The sequence below is a fragment of the Piliocolobus tephrosceles genome, chromosome 5 (genome assembly GCF_002776525.5).
Source record: "Piliocolobus tephrosceles isolate RC106 chromosome 5, ASM277652v3, whole genome shotgun sequence".
NCBI classification, from domain to species: domain Eukaryota; kingdom Metazoa; phylum Chordata; class Mammalia; order Primates; family Cercopithecidae; genus Piliocolobus; species Piliocolobus tephrosceles.
In genome coordinates, this window is record NC_045438.1 from 89,573,753 (window position 1) to 89,590,770 (window position 17,018).

The following is a 17,018-nucleotide window of genomic DNA, read 5'->3' on the forward strand; positions in this document are numbered from 1 at the left end:
AAGTTCTGTCCCTCTAGAGGACCCTAATACAGGACTGCTGCAGAAAATGTTTGCCAACTCCTGCTTGAAAATGTTAACTATGCTCGTGAGCCATGTTTACCCTGGATGCCTTCTCTCCAGTTTCATCTCTCTCTCCCCTTGCTCTCATCTCTCTATCACCTCACATCTTTCTTCAACCTCTCTTGTCCACTATGTTCAAGCCACACCTGCCTCCTTTCAGTTCCAGGAAAACACCAAGACCTTTCCTGCCTGGGGACTTAGCACAGGATATTTGCTCTGCCTGGACAGCCCTCTCTGTCTGGAATAGTATTCTTTCGAAAGCGGATTGCTTCTCATTGCGTTCCAGCTCATATCTCAGAGAGGTTTCCCTAACCAGTCTACTCTAAATAGTTCCTTCTCCCACACATCAATTGTTCTTTTTCACATTCCTCTGCTTTTTGTTCAAAACACTTATTACAACTGGAAGATGTTTATTTATTTTCTTGTTTAAGGCTCCTGTCCCCTCTTGTTCTGTGAGTTCCCTGAGTGAGAAACAATGTCTGTTTTGTTCACCACTCTATCCGCAGAGCCTGGCACATAATATGTGCTCAATAATAAATTGCTGAATAGATCAACAAAGAAGAGGCAAATTTGCATGTATAATGACCTTCCTTTTATTTTGTAATTTGGATTTTCTCTTTAAATATAAGTACTCTGCTTTGATAATGTTTGTTATATTTTCTCTCCTTTGCTCCAAATTATCAAGGTCATGTTGTATTTAAGGTTTTTTTCTCTCCTTTGTGGTAATTTCTCTCCCAGCGTGATGCCATTTGCAAACTTAATGAATACTATTTGGTTATTTATGTGGTTAGGAGCAGAATGAGGAAGACAGGCTGTACTGACTGCTCTGCTACATTTGGGTCATTTGAGTAATAGGAACACTGAATCTTCACAGAGAAAGTCGCAGCTCATTCCTGAATGAGATGCCGAAAATAATGTGTTAGAATATTAATGAATACCTCATAAATTGCTTAATGTTGGTTTCTGGAATATTTGTACATTGATGCCAGTATACATTTTGATTTCTAGAAAAGCATTCCCATAAGCCAAAATTGATTATACTTATATGCGTTAATTACAAAAATTTTCTGCAGTAAATATCTCTTCACAGTAGAGATACACTAGAGAAAATTGGAATTCTTATGCAGTGTAACAATTATGGTTCTGATTAAACTGTGTCTCTGCTTTGCAATGATGGTCCGGCCAGAATGAAAGCTTTTCTATTGCTGGCTCCACTGTACACACCTCCTCACCTAACACCCCATCAGAACAGCCCCCGAGGCAAAATCCAACAGCTCCTTAACAACTCGAGAACACTATACAGAACTTAGAAAATGTAGGTAGGGCCAGTAATTCTCAGAGTGTTGTTCCCAGACCAGTAGTGGCATCACTGGGAACTTGCTACAAATGCTAATTCCTGGGCATTCCTACTGAATTAGGAACTTGGTGGACTGTGTTAGAGAAAAGCTGTGCCATGACCCTTGTTAAAGATGGTAAGACAGACCTTATTCAAAGGAAGGTACTACAACAGGGTTTTGTAATAGGAGAGAGATTGGGCTCAACTCCAAATACAACAAGGATGAGTGGGGATTTATAGCTGTATTAATCAGGATTCTCTAGCGAGACAGGACTAATAGCATAGATGTATATATGAAAAGGAGTTTATTAAGGAGTATTGACTCACACAATCACAAGGTGAAGTCCCACAATAGGATGTCTGCAAGCTAAGGAGCAAGGAAGTTCTAAAACCTCAAAAGTAGGAAAGTCGACACTGCAGCCACAGGCTGAAGGCCTGAGAACCCCCGGAAAACCACTGGTGTAGGTCCAAGAGTCCAAAAGTGAAGAACTTAGAGTCCAATGTTCTAAGGCAGGAAGCATCCAGCACGGGAGAAAGATGGAAGCCAGAAGACTCAGCCAGTCTAGTCCTTCCACATTCCTCTGCCTGCTTTTCTCCTAGCCGTGCTGGCAGCTGATTAGATGGTGCCCACACAGATAAAGTGTGGGTCCCCGTCTCTCAATTCACTGACTTAAATGTTTATCTCCTTTGGCAACACCCTCACAGACACACTCAGGAACAATACTTTGTATCCTTCAATCCAATCAAATTGCTACTCAGTATTAACCATCCCAATAGCTAAGGAGCAGGGGGGCATCAGAGGATGGAAACTTACTTGAGGAAACATCAGGAATAAGGGGAAATTCTGACTAAAGGGACCTAAGAGGATTCTTGCAGAAGGCAGGCCAGGGTGATCAGACATCATGTAGGGGATGGTGGACGATCAGATATTCAGGGTAATCAGATCTGGAGGGTGGAGAATTCTGGTTAAGCTGCTTTCATAGGATTCTTGCTAACATGGACAATGCAGAGACAAACACAGAAGCTTAAAAGCCAGGGTCTCATTGAGAAGAGAGTTCAGAGGAGGCTGACTGGAATTTGGTGAAACAGAGTATCTTTGTCAGGTGGTGGAGAGGCAGAGGAGAGAGGAAGTCAGCCATCTGTGTTATTGTAACAAACCCAGCAGAAGAATCTAAGACAGGTGAACTACTCAAGTAGGCAGAAAAAATTTATCCCAGGTGGGGTTTAGGTAGGAAATCTGTGTTTTAACTCACTTATGTAAAACACAGAGGTCCCCTAGCTAAGTGTGCTAAGGTGTGAAGCTTTCCAACTGGGTCCACTCTTGTCTGATACCTACTAAAGCATTGTTTCAGGGAGGAGTCTCCAAAAGTCAGCAAATTTCTTCTCTGGTTTAGAGGGCTTTTCATCAGGTAGGTTTTACACCCACGTCTCCTGACTCAGCTGTGAGTAATAATTGGGCTTGGACCATTCTTCTCTGCAGTCTACATTATACACTTACTCACCTGAACTTTGACTTTCCCCACTTTCTTTTTTTTTTCCATTAAAATTGACCTTGGACTCTCCCTTGTTAGACTTGCTCTACCTTGAAGGTTGAAATGGAAAAGAGATTTTTACTTTTGAATAGTTCACAAACTTTAGTGTGCAGAATCACTGGATGCCTGTTAAAACAATTGCTGACCTCCCTTGATCACCACCAAGTTTTTTGATTCAGTAAGTCTGGAGTGGGTTCAAGGATCTGCATTTGCATAAATTCCCAGGTGATGCTGATGATGCTGGTCTGGGGACCACAGTTTGACAACTTCTTTTCTGGAAGAGTGAAAATTCATTTAATTCATCAAACAGTACTCAAAAATTTTAAAATAGATGTGTGTTTACCAGGTATATTAGTCCTTTCTCACGCTGTGAATAAGGTCATACCCAAGACTGGGTAATTTATAAAGTAAAGAGGTTTAATTGACTCACAGTTCCACATGGATGGGGAGGCCTCAGGAAGCTAAAATCATGGCACAAGGGGAAGCAAACACGTCCTTCTTCACATGGTGGCAGCAAGGAGAAGTGCTGAGCGAAGAGTGGGGAAAGCACCTTATAAAACTGTCAAATCTCAGAGCAACGCACTCAGGATCATGAGAACAGCATGGAGGTAACTGCCCCCATAATTCAATTACCTCCCACTGGGTCCCTCCCATGACACATAGGGATCGTGTTATAGTTCAAGATGAAATTTGGGTGGGGACACAGCCAAACCATGTCACTAGGTACTTGTCCAAAGCATATCCTAACATGGAGGATTTTAATTTTTTAATGCTTTTTTTGTTTTCAGCTTCATCCTAGCCAATATGGGAAGGAGCTGATGGTATGCTACAATTCACAGGTGCCAGGTACAGAAAGCTGTACCCGAGAGATTGGGTATCTCTTTCCGATTCTGTTCAGCGACATCGTGTTGATAGCTTGAAATCATCCATGGCAGCAGAATCTATATCACGGAAATCAGATAAGCATTATAGATCGGGGTTTCTCTTCCACTCTCCCAAACTGATTCTTTAACATTTACCAGCACACTACTGGGAAGAACCATAAATAATGAACATACAGGATAAGATCTGAAATGTCCTTGCAGGAGTATAGATATGAATTGGACAAGGGTTGGGAAATGAAATTTGTAAATGTATATGTCTTCCAAGAAAATGTGAAAGGGAATGATGAAGTCAAAAAAGTATTCAGCAATTGCTTAGGGAACATTGAGAGGCCAGAAAAGTGTACTCTTTAAGGGATGGGCTTTGGAGTTAGACACACCTGGGTTGGAGTCTGACTCTATCACTTATTGTCACTTATTGTATGTGATCTTGAGTAGGTCACCTGACCTCTCCTGATTTTAATTTCCTCATTTTTAAAATAGAAATAATGTATTGTTATAAGGCTTACATAAGAGAAGTAATTTTAAATCTAGCATGATGCCAAACACACTTGTTACTTTAATTCAGGAAATGTTAATTATTATTACTGTTTTTTAAAATTAAGTATAGAAGTTGCCAACATTCTGTCAACAAATATTTACTCAGCACCTTTATGCACCCAATACCCTGTAGACACCATTAATAAGTTGTGGTTACTACAGTCTAGGAGTTTACAATGTAATGATGCCATCACATTTTCAATCAGCCTGCAAGAAAAGAGAATTGAAATGTAATTGTTTAGGTATATGTGCTAACACTTTGAAATATAAATATTGACAGAAAAGGAAAGAGATCTAAAATAATTAATAGGATTATAACTAAAAGGAACAGAGGCTATGAAATATAGTGTGAAACGATTGCTCTTTCTGATCATGGCTTAGCAATAACTGAAAAAATTTCTCAGGCACTAGGATACTTTGCAAAGAATACATAGAGGATTAAAAAATCTCGTTTGAACAAGAGAAAATGTTAGCATATGATTTAAAATTATTAAAAGCAAGAACGTTTTGTCTCTTTTCAGGATAATATAGAATAGTGTGACATAACACAATATGAAATGAAGAATATTAATTGGCTTACACAATTAAAACACTATTTGAAATATAATTCTATAACAAGGGGACTATTCATTTGGTTTTTCATGATTCCTACCAAAACATTTACTGAAATTTTTATGTATCTGGAGTTGACAATGGAGGACTTTTAACTCATAATTTTATAAAGATATAAAAATAATTCATTCAGAATCAATTTACTCTCTATAGAGAGTAATATATATTGCTATACCTTTTTAAAAATGTAAATATATATAATACCTATATATACTACTGAATGGAGTTCTGATGTCAATATCATGTTCTTTTTCATTAAACATTGGACAATCATTCTTATGCAGACATCGAAGGGAAGGGTCTCTGTTTTGGATTCCTCTTCTCCCGGTGTTGTCCAAATTCAGCTTGTTTTCTTTCCCATTTATATCCTGTGATCACTTCTCTTCTCACATGATTCTGGCAGAAGAGTGTAGGCTTATGTTAAAACCACCTAGATTTTGTCACATACATGCTATGCGATTTGGGGCAACTTGACTTATTTGAACCTCAATTTTACCTTTTGTGTGATGGCTAAAATAATACTTCAGTTTTATAGGGTTGGTTGTGGAAATTAAGACAACACATGTAAAGTACTTTGCATTCTGCCTAACACGTGGTAAACACTCATTAAATAGTGGTGGGTTTTGTTTTCTCTTTCCTTTCAGGGTTCTTACTACTAGTTACAACTTGTTTTCAGTCAATGAATATGCAAATGAAAACTGTTCATTGTAAGCATAGCATTTATAGAGGTTCTTCCTTCACCATACTTTGCAAAATGCTGGCTGTCTGCCTTACTAGAAAACTATAACTTGAAAATTTATCTCATGCTGTTGTTAAACTCTATTTTGTAGCTCTCTGTCTAACCTCAGTATTCTCTGGCTAGGTACTATGGCCTGTCTTGGATTCTCCATTTAGATGGTAGGAGTTTTTTCTTGCTAAGAGATTTTTCTTCTTGTCTTGGATTCTCCATTTAGATGGTAGGAGTTTTTTCTTGCTAAGAAATTTTTCTTCCTTTGGGCCCTACATAATAATGGACGTCCTTCAGACATGGTAGCTCATGCCTGTAATCCTAGCACTTTGGGAGGCTGAGGCAGGAGGATTGCTTGAGCCCAGAAGTTTGAGACCAGCCTGGGCTATAGAAAGACCTCTCCTCAACAAAAAATAAAAAATGAAAAAACAAAAAAATAGATGCCCATCCCAGTACATAGGTTCTAACACTTCCTGAAGAACCACATTAAATATCCTCTGTGTATTCCAGAAGTGCTAAGGGTAAGAAATGAACCCAAAGACTTTAAAAACTAAAATATATATTCCTAGTTGCAGAAGTATTTGATGGAGATGAGGCTTGGGGTGGATGGAGGCAAAGAAATTTAAGTCAAAGCAACAAAAATTAAAATGCAAATGAAGTTTAGAAAATGTCAAGAAGATGAGAAGACAGAGAAGTTCAAGCAGCAATAAAGTCCTCATCCCCAGAGTGTAAAGGGACAGAGAAAAGTGGGCAGTGATTTAAAGAGAGAAAAAGAAAAAATGAAGATAGTGTCAGGAACGATTTCAAAAGAAAGAAATACAAAGGATTTGGGGGTCCGAAGGAAACAAAGGAATGAGCTGTAGATGTCAGGCACTTTGACTGAGGTATAGACAGGATGTGGTTCCTTGTCCTTATGAGGGGACAGTTTTAAAAAACTACATGTATACTTTATCTTTTGCAGTTCCTCCTACTGTTCTGGAGAACATTCTTTGCCTTGGGGAGGCTGAAGATTGTTACAGCGGAAATACAAAGTGGGAGGGGGTGTGTGTTGAGGCAAGGGTTGTGGAGAACAAGATAAAAAGAAAAGCAAGAGATTTTAAATTAGCTCCTGAAATCCAAAATAGGATTTTGCAGAAGACACAGCTCTTGAAATCCAGACTTTTTTTTAAGGCAAAGAAATTCTCTGATTCTTATATTTATCACTCATGTGATAAATCAAGGAACATTTGATTGAAGTCCCAGAATGGAAGAAGTGTTTGAGTTGAGCTCCTATAAGAAATCCTGGGTCATGTGTGACCAGATGGGACAGAGAAATTTCTACCTGCTCCTAAGGAGGGATGTAAGGGGCATGGCCAGGTCGTATGACTGGTGTGGGCAGAACTGACCTTGTGGCCAAAGGCAGAGGGGGACAGTCTGGACCAGGAAATGAATGGCCAATATTAACAGACCTCTGAGGTTCTGTGGACTGACAGGAGCCAGGGCAGAGCTGTCTCAGCAGCTGGGCCCTAGCCTGACAAGCTGAGAGAAAACAGCTGGCAAGTGTACCAGACCCCTTCACAGTCACAAAACAAGTCAGGATGGTTGCCCAAACCTTAGGCTGCTTTCTGAGTTATGAGAAAAAGAATGGTTGCCAAGAAGAATGGCCAAGGCAGTAGAGCAAAACTCTTTTCATAATATATTTTTTAAAGACCAGAAGCAAAATTAACTGACGGGTACTGGTTTTACCAAAATCAGCTTTCCAGATTTTTAGTGTATTGGTCCATTATCACATTGCCACAAAGAACTACCTGAGACTGGGTAGTTTATAAAGAAAAGAGGTTTAATTGACTCACGGTTCCACAAACTGTACAGGAGACATGGCTGGGAAGGCCCCAGGACACTTACAATCATGGCAGAAGTGTGAAGGGGAAGCAAGCATGTCTTCATAAGGTGGCAGGAGGGGGAGAGAGAGAGAGAGCAAAGGGGGAAGTGCTACACACTTTCAAACAACCAGCTCTTATGAGAACTCTATCATAAGACAGCACTAGGAGGATGGCACTAAACCATTAGAAATCACCCCAGTGATCTAATCACCTTCCACTAGGCCCCACCTCCAATACTTGAGATCACAATTCAACATGAAATTTGGGTGGGGACACTAAGTCAAACCATATTATATAGGAATTGTGCTTCAATGATAAGTACGTGAAAATACAGAGTGCATGATAGGTCAGATCCAGCCAGTGTAGCAGAAAAAAAAAAAAAAAAAAAAGAGTTAATTCAGAGTACATAATAAGAGGGAGTTATACAGCTTATCTATAACATGCAGATCAAGAAAAGGCATTGACAATTTAAAGCAAGACATATTAATATATTTGTCTCTTTATAACCAGGCAAAGGTGTGTCATGGCATCACTTAAGTATACGGATGTTTGAGAACCATGAACTCAAACCCCATCCCAACTCATTCCACCTACACACTACAGCAGCATTGCCATGATGAGAACATTGCTGGGGGAAAATGTAAGTGATGGGGGAGATCCCATAAGCAAGGTGACTCATGGAACATTTACTGGGGATTCTTCTGAAAAACATGTTTACATCAAATCTGAAGGAGAAGAGACAGGAAGAAGAAAAGCTGAAAGCACCGTGAAGATGGAATAAGCCAGAGCTTCATGGTGAAAGCAACAGAAGGGTTGGCTTAACAACCATCCTGCCCAGTTCAGTTTTATCTGCTAATGAGAAGAAAAATGAGCATCAGTGAAGGAGAGGGAATTTATTCACACATGTGATCTCTCTGGGTTCTTCTTTGAGGGGCACAATAACTCTGGGGCTTTGATTGATCCATCTGCTAGAACTGCCTAAAGAAAAATAAGGAAAGAAATGAAAAGAAGAAAAAGCACAACAACAGGAGCTGCTGAATCTATGAATTACTTGATGCCATGGGCAGAGATGGGCACCATGCTGCTTCTGGTCACTGCATGGCTGTTGGAATTCAGCAGTCATCAGCTGTTTCCTGTTCACTGGACTGGATACAAAACAGATTCAGGAAAGGGTTAGCTGCCCACCCAATCTAAGACTCTGGGAGGCTAACACTCAGCTCATCCGGGCAGTAACTTTCCATGAGGGCAGCTGGAGTTTGTTTGGTTTTATTTGCTTTTTCACTAAATAGATTTTGTGGGCCATATTTCTAGGAGGGATGGGATTTGGTGGATACCCAAGCACAACATATATTTATTTTTTGTTAAACTAGAATAATGTGTTATATGAAGAGGCACTAAACTATAATAAAAATGATCTTGATTTAACTTTGAAGCCAAACATTTGCAATTTGAAGTAGCTGGTAGTTAGGAGAATGACACCTGGTACTTATGCAGGCATGTTTCAAGAAAATTTATATTCTATGAATCTAAACTTATATTAATGTCAATTTCTTCATTGACATTTATTGAACTCTATTAGCCCAATTACAAATAGTAGTCTTCTCTCACCTTGCTGATTGAAAAAGGGAGGCAGAAAGAGGGTAAATTACCTTCTCTGGACTACTGGCTTAGTGGCACAATTAGGATAGGAACACAGAGACACTTATCTGGTCTCAGGGATCTGACACTTGAGGCACAGCAGAAGCTATGTTGCAATTTCCAAGTCCTGTTTGCTGTAATTGATACCTGTAGAAATCTGTGACTTTAAGGACATAATGTTGCTTTCATGAATCATATTTACCAGATAATTTATTCATGGGTTATAGATTATTTACAGACCATAATTGTGAATAAAGCCACTGGAGCTGATCATGCTATGGCGACTAGCATTACATTAACATGTGGGATGATAGAATAAAAGCAAACAATTTTGTCAACAGAAGAGGATGCCAAAGCTGAACTGATAGTGCGGATAGCTTCTAAAAATTAGAGGATTTGCCAGTCCTCTACTACAGGCCTTTAAGTATATTAGGGAAGCCCGAGAACACAGACAGGGAGGGGTATAAAATAGAGCTGCCCACAGAAAGAACTGAGTTCTCATTTGGAACAGGAATAACTGTATTATGAGCTAGAGGATTTGCAAGAGAAGCTTGCAGGTGGATATTCTGCATATTCAAATGCTTCACTGTGCATTTAAGTTTTACATTGAATCTTTTACATTACATCAAAGGCCTTTACTTTCTTCTCTTATCCATGTATAGAGAAAACATACATGCATTATCAACTCAATGGTTATTTCATCTTACTGTAACACATAAAGAAATTTATTGGCAAAACACCTCACAATGGTGTTTTGTTAGAAAACCGAAGGCCATCTGTGCTGGAGTCTCCAGGTAGTGCTTCTTTCTTCTCTTTTGTTCTGTAGAATTGCACTGGTTCATACTCTCTAACTTTCAGCAAAAAGCAATTTTGTAAATGGTGCACTCAAATGCTCTGATGAGGTTATAACTGATAAAGGCACTGAGACGAAGATGCTGCAGTGAAAAATGGGGCACGTCAAAGAAAACTGATTCGTAATCATAAAATGCAGACAAGGAAGAATAAAGTGGTGTGTGTATTGCAGGCTGTCAGTTGCCCACTTCCAGGTTTGTCCACAGCCTGAGGACATTATATCTTGTCAGAAGTGCTTGTGGATGCTCATCTGTCAACACTTGTTCAATGTCAAATTGTGTCAGAGGGTTCAGTCTCCTTTTGGACTTCAGTAGTCATCTCTCGGCTCTATTATATCTCCTTTGGTTAAATGAACTTTCATTTTAAAACTGTCAGGCTTTTTTCATGCATCCCTTTCCCCGCGGAACTGGGAATCTGGGCTGGATCTTAAAGCCGTATGTACTGTTGCTTTCTTTTAACAATGACCTGACACAGATCTTTAATAGAAAATTCCCATCACCTCCCAGAATACACATGAGGCAGCACACTCTTTCCCCAACTTCTGTGCCCCTTCATCTAACAGTCTCCCTGGCAGGGTTGAAGATTTTTGTCTTCACTTGTGAAAGCCAATTGCTTTACCCTTTTCTGTTGTGGTTCTTTACGACCACCACTCTCCTGCAGGGGTGCCTTTTTCCTCTTTCCCATTACCATTTCCTTTTTTGTTTCCCAGCAAATTAAACCCCTTCTTTAAGATTCATTATCTCACAGCCCTTTCTAATTTATTACTACCTGAGACTTTCTTTCCAGACATTATATGAATTAAACTGCAAATTCTCTCATGACAAAATGCCTAGAAATTCTATATGAACAATTTTTTAAACCTCTCCTTTGAATGTATAGATGAGTTGATAAAACATAATCTCCATGGAGAAAGTGAATAGAAAGTCATATTTGACACCGTAGCAGTTACTGCTGTGTGTGTGTGTGTGTGTGTGTGTGTGTGTGTGTGTGTGTGTGTGTGTTGGGGGGTGTGCGCCAGTAGTCATTAGAAGCTAGGGATATAGACTGTAACACCATGGATCGACAGATGATGAGATGTGGGGACTGTAAGAGACAGGAATTGGAACTGAGATATATGTATAAAGCTGGGACTCTTGAAGGGCAACACTTAGTAAAAGAGTGACTAGAAAATAAATATGCTCACCCATGCAAGGAAACCACGTGGCAGCGTCACTAGCTAAGACTGGTTGCTTGGGGACAAAGTCTTCCCTGGAGAACTTTGTAATCACAGGCTTGTCATCTCATGGTTTGTGATTCAAATATATACTTTTCTTTATGATTCATGAACCCTCAAGCTGAGATACATGGTGAGAAGTTGTCACAGGTCAGTGAAACCCATGGGTACCTGCGAAAAGCAAACACACAGCCTAGGCCAAAGTGGTTTCCCACAGAAACAGATCCTCTAAAGATGAGCTCACAATCTAAAATTACAAAATATTCAAGGAAATAATTTACCCTGAACCAAAATCAGTAAAGACAATAAATAAATATCAAGATCACAAGCCTAAGAATTCAGATGTTACATTTATCCATTAGACTTTTAAAAGGTATGTTAAAATAATGAAAAGAAATATACTGCCAAAGAGGCCAAATAGAACTTCCAGAAATTGAAAATGTAAACACTGAAGTAAAAACTGAGTGAGCATTTTAAACAGGATATTGGACACACCTGAAGAGTGAATTCATGAACTGGAAGATAGATCTAAAGAAAACTATTTGTACTGAGACGCGGATAACATTACGAATGACATAAACATTACGAATGACATAGTTTATCTTTTGCACTGTTATGTGCCATGTACAGAGATTAAAATCTAGTCCCAAATTTACACTTCCAAAAATTGCCTAATGTTGTGTAACCACCTTCTGAATGATCAGAAACTCCTGAAGGGAGGCAACTAAAATGTATTTAGTGTATCAATCAAGTTCTCAACCCAAGTTCTGCAATATAAGTACCAAACAGTAAAGTTAACGATCCTGAGAAAAAGGAAAGAGAAAAGATGGGCATTTTATCTACTTATATGACTATATACATAGCAGAGCGAGGAGGAAATGATAGGTAGATGCCATAATTCTTACTTCTGCAATGGCATGAGCCATGGTTGATATTTCCTTCAGTTAGCACCTCAGATTGTTGACTTTCTCAATGAAGCCTTCATTTCTGAGGAATATGTACTCTTGGTGTCCAGTTTGTTTTGGATTGCAAGACCCTTCCATTAATCTTTGCCTCTTGACTTAGTAGAGGCACCCCAGATCAACTGGATTCTAGCCAAAGTCTTCCTGCCCCCAATCTGCAGCAATTATTCTGTTTCTCCTAGACAACCAGGATCAAACACCACTTTGTTTGTTTTATCTGGTGTCCTCAAGAGACTAACTGAGCAGATGGCAGTTGCCTCGTTCAATTTAGTAGTATTATTATTAAACCCTTTGATGGCAGCATTTCTCCCTTGGATATGAAAAACTTAAGTCATTAGGGGTAAAAAGTAGTGGAGATTGGAAGTAAATATTTTGTAAATTAGTCATGAGTTGTAGCTATAAAAAGGGCCAATCCTACTCACCCCTTCAGTGCTGGAACTCTTGTTTCCTAGCCAGTAATTTATTGCTCTTCATAACATTTACCAAATTCCACAGGAGAGCATTTCGAGCTTGCAAAGTGTTAAATACTGGCTGATATAGTAACTGAGTATTTAATAGGCAATTCCAGCTACATATGGGTAATGAGCAAGCAGATGTGACCAATGAATTTTTATAACATTTCCTTATTTCTTTTTATAGTTAAAAGGACTTTCTTGGCCAGAAGCAATATTGTGTGATATTCCATGAGGATGAAAAAGCCATCTAGTAAGTCTATGGTAGGTGCTACTTGAGGAGATAATGAGACATGGAAGGCATACCCATATCCAGAATAAATGTCTGTTCCAAGGATGTAGCAGGATTCAGTGTAATGAATCTGCCACAGGTGAATTCCTGGTCCAATTAGAGTATTCTTCCTTACTGGAGGGGTCAGGGTCAGTAACTGTTGTTGGTAGACTTGGCACCTGACTCTGACAGTAACTTAGTCAACCATAGTGAGAGTAGTTCTTTGTTAATGAGCTTGTGTATAACCTCTGTCCTTGTCAATATGGATGATTTTAGAACCCACTGAACAAGGATGGGCTGGCTGGAGAAAGAGGCTAACTAATACCACAGGTTAGCTGAGGTTCACCTGACAACTGAGAACCTTCTCTGCAGTGGAGGCATTATAATGAGCATCTCTATGAGACACAGATATTTTTCTTGTCATCAGTCATCTGATCCTGTTTCTTCTAAGAGCTTGATGATCTCTTAAATCTAATCAATCTGCCCTTTTCCTAGCCAATATGGACAAATACATATACTTGAAGTTCTGCCTACTGGAAAAAATTTTCTCTTCCACTTCTCTTCCTGAGTGGGCTCTAATATCGTGGAGGTCTGTCTCTCTGCCTATTGTCAGCCACAGGTTTCTCTTTTATATCACTGCATCATAGGGAACTTTCCACACAGCAATGTGGGCCCATGAAGTAAGCTGAGGGGAAGATGGCAGCATGGGAGATTCAGGCCTGCTGGAAGGATAGGCAACATTCTTATTCAACATTTTTTTTGAGGATCTGTCTAAGACTGGTCTCTAATACACTAACTTCTCCTTGACTGTGCAGTGTATTGTTTGCAGCCAGTTTAGAGCTAGGTATATCTGGTAACACCAAGTTTATAATGGTCATCTGAGTCCCTTATCACCAGGTATACCATGGTTAGCAGGGCCCAGTGGCAATCAAACTACTGTTTTCCAAAAGAATGACGGCTACATACCAAAGAGGATGCAGTTTTCTCTCAGATTCTTTGGAGACTTCATTGTGATTCTTCTAACGGGAATTTCTGCAGCCCTCATATATTATCTTAATCTGCCCAAGGCATTTAATTAGCCATAGCATTGGCTGAGTCATGGGGATCAAGGTGCAGAGAGCTGTTTGTGGTGTAGCTTGGACAAGATGAAGATTCTTCTCTTGCTCTGGGCCTTAATCAAATTAGACAAAGTTTCAGGTAACCAAATAAATAAGTTATGGTGTAAATATAGTTTGTATTACTTCAAAAATGCAAAGATCCCACCAATAATTGTATGTACAAAATATTGCAACCTGTTTTTTATTTTGGAAGGAATATGCTGAACCAGTCTACTAGTCTGCCAAAAACTTTATTGAGCTTTCGGATTTTTATACTTTTGTGGAGGACGCCGTCCATCTTCTGATGAGTCTGGCTTCTAGGCAACCAGCTTCTTTTTGCTCTTCAGGTTGTATTATTACCAACGATGTGATGGACCAGGGAGATATCTTGTGGAATGAGAAATAGTCAGATCCTTGAGAAGTAAATTGTGGCATAGCACTGAGGAGGTGCTGTGTCCTAACATGGAATAACAAAGATGTACAGCAGGTCCTTGAATAACATCTCTTTGTTCAATGTTGTTTCATTATAAATAAACTTGATGACAAAAAGAAGAATTGATTCTTTGCTGGGGCCTCTGTCTGTGTGAAGTCTGCGTGTTCTCCCCATTCTGTGTGAAGTTTCTCCAGGTACTCTAATTTCCTCCCACACCCCAAAGATGTGTACACTATGTTAATTGGTATATCTTTTAAATGGTCTCAGTCTGAGTAAGTGTGGGGGGGGGGGTGTGTGTGTGTGTGAGTGCATCCTGCAGTGGAATAGTGTTGGTGCCAATCTTGTGCCATGATAGTTTCCATCCACTGGCAACCCTGAACTGGAATAAGTGCGTTAGGAAATCACTGCTGTTACTCACCAGTTCACCAAAACCAGTAAATAATTATCTGGGTAAATAATTACCTTACTTGCTTCTATTAATCTTTCTTAAATGTATATGCAGTTCACATTTATTTCAAATGTTAATACTGTAAGTGTTTTGAGTCTTTAGAAGTTTAGTGATGATTTTGTGACCAAAAATATGCTGTAGGAACTTAGCTCCTTTTTATATCAATTAGCCTATGATAAAATTGGTTTCAGAGCATGTTGTCTTGCATAAAGTCAGTTTCCAAGAACTTATTGACAACATTAAAGGATGACTTACTGTACTAATCTTTTTCCAGGGAAGCTATTGGTTTCTGGGATTTTCTGCTTGTTGGGATTGAAAAAAAGTCACTGGATCAATAACTGGTTATCAGGTATCTGTGGTTGTATTAATTTAGTCCATTAAAAATATTGCATCTGGAACAGTAGCTTTTATTGGAGTCATCAGCTAATTCAGGTTACGAAAATTCACTATTGCTCTTCCAAAATCAATCATGTTTTGCACTAACTAAACTAGAGAATTACACTGAGCATTTTATAATTACCACTCTGCATTTTCCAGCCTTCCATGGTAGCAATAATCTTTACACTTCTCCTACGGGTGTAGTATTGTTCTTGACTTACTATTCTGTATGGAAAGAGAGATAGCCTCTGCATGTCCCTATTTTTCTATAGCTCTTAGTCTATGAGTTGAGAATGTAATGTGAGTATTTTTCTAGCTACTGAAATGTATTCAAACATTATGGTCAGGACCTGGGGAAATAACCATGTAATGGGATGAGGGTCACACACAGCCAATTGTGAAGGAGACTCAAGTGAAAATTATTTTCATGACATGTGGCTCTGGGAATATCATAGATTGAGTGTGTGTGTGTGTGTGTGTGTGTGTGTGCACGTGCATGAAGGTCTTCTTATTGGTGACTAGTTAGATACTTCGTAAGACATAGTTCTTATGTTTTGGGGTTTGAAGAAAGTAAGAAAAATTTCCAAAGAACCAGAAAAAAGGAAAAGCTGTTAGGACTTAACAATTAACACAGAATTAACACAGAAGTAATGACACAGCAATTAACACAGAAGTAATGAGGGATTCCAACAAAGGCAGGAGCCAAATTGTCACTGCTACCAAGAAACTGTGCTTTGGTCTGGTGAAAAGACGTATGTGGAAAGTTGCTGAACTTGAGTGTCCCAGGTTAAGCGTAAGAAACTTGAAGGTGGTTTAAGCCATCATAGAGGTTGGTAGCCTATCCTGACTTGTGTTGGATAGAAACCAAATCCACTTTGGTGAAAATGTCTTTATTTTATGCTGTCATGTTTTCCATTGATCAAGATCAGCCAAATACGAACCCACAGAGAAAGATTACCAAACATGCAAAGAAACTAAACCATATCAATGATAGCTAGCATAGGTAACATACAATACATATGAACCCTCAAAGAGTTGAGACATGATAATCATAAAATATAGTTGCATAAGATGTAGGATATAAAACAACATTTTATGAACTATTTAAAGAAATGGAAGATGGAACAATAAAAAATGTACATGCAACAAAGCGTTTAAAATTTTCCAAGCACATATAAAGAATATCAAATGTAAATTTTAGACATGAAAAATGTAGTTGTTGAAAAATAGAGGTTAAGGAACATAATAGATATAAAAGAGTAGAAATAAGTTAATTTGGAGACAGACTTGAGGAAATTAACTAGAATGCAACACAGAGAAATGGGAGGTGTAAAATGAAAGAAATGTTAAGAGATGTGGAAGATAAAAAGAGAAGGTCTAATACTATGTCCCTTGTGACATATACACGAAACAGTAGCAAGAGATCCACCTGGGAGATCATTAGAAATTCAGATTCAGCCTTACTGCCGACCTCTTGTATCAGAATCTTTATTGATTAGGAAGCTCCTCAGGTGATGATATACACCCAAGGTTTGAGAAGAAGTAGGTGAATAAATGTATAGTTAGAATCCCAGACTGAAAATAAAGAGAATGGAGAAGAAGCAATATTTCAAGAGATAACAATTACACATTTTCCAAAATTGAGGGAAGACATGAATCTATTTCTACCAAGCAGGATATCTATCTATCTATCTATCTATCTATCTATCTATCTATCTATCTAT